Raw genomic sequence first — 341 nt, 5'->3', positions numbered from 1 at the left:
TTGACATATTTGAGAAGAAGGTTCTTGACGTAAGAACTGAAGCATAGTTTATTTGTTTAGATATAGGCAAGCAAGTCTTGTGGTTTAATAAAACTTTCTTTATTCCATGTGCATAGGTTCCGTTGAACGTTTGCGAGTGGTTCAGAGATTACCAACCAGTTTCAAGTGGGAAACAAGAGATCGAGCATGCATACGAGTAAGCTCGTCCCCCAAACTACTGATATATACTAAATTGTTACTGGTAATTTTGACCTTGTGAATTTTTACATTTGTTTTTTGGGACTTGGATGAAATAAAAAAAAGGTTTGTGAAGAAGAAGTTTGAGGAATTATATTACCAGA

General features: G+C 34.9%; 1 long non-coding RNA gene across 1 annotated transcript; it reads left to right on the top strand.

Annotated features, from left to right (window-relative positions):
- Positions 1 to 341, top strand: LOC104775388. The gene is made up of 3 exons (XR_765885.1): positions 1 to 29; positions 117 to 196; positions 304 to 341. It is a non-coding gene; the product is annotated as an uncharacterized LOC104775388 (long non-coding RNA).

This window comes from Camelina sativa, unplaced genomic scaffold (genome assembly GCF_000633955.1).
Source record: "Camelina sativa cultivar DH55 unplaced genomic scaffold, Cs unpScaffold13447, whole genome shotgun sequence".
NCBI classification, from domain to species: domain Eukaryota; kingdom Viridiplantae; phylum Streptophyta; class Magnoliopsida; order Brassicales; family Brassicaceae; genus Camelina; species Camelina sativa.
This window is presented reverse-complemented; position numbering and strand designations above follow the sequence as displayed.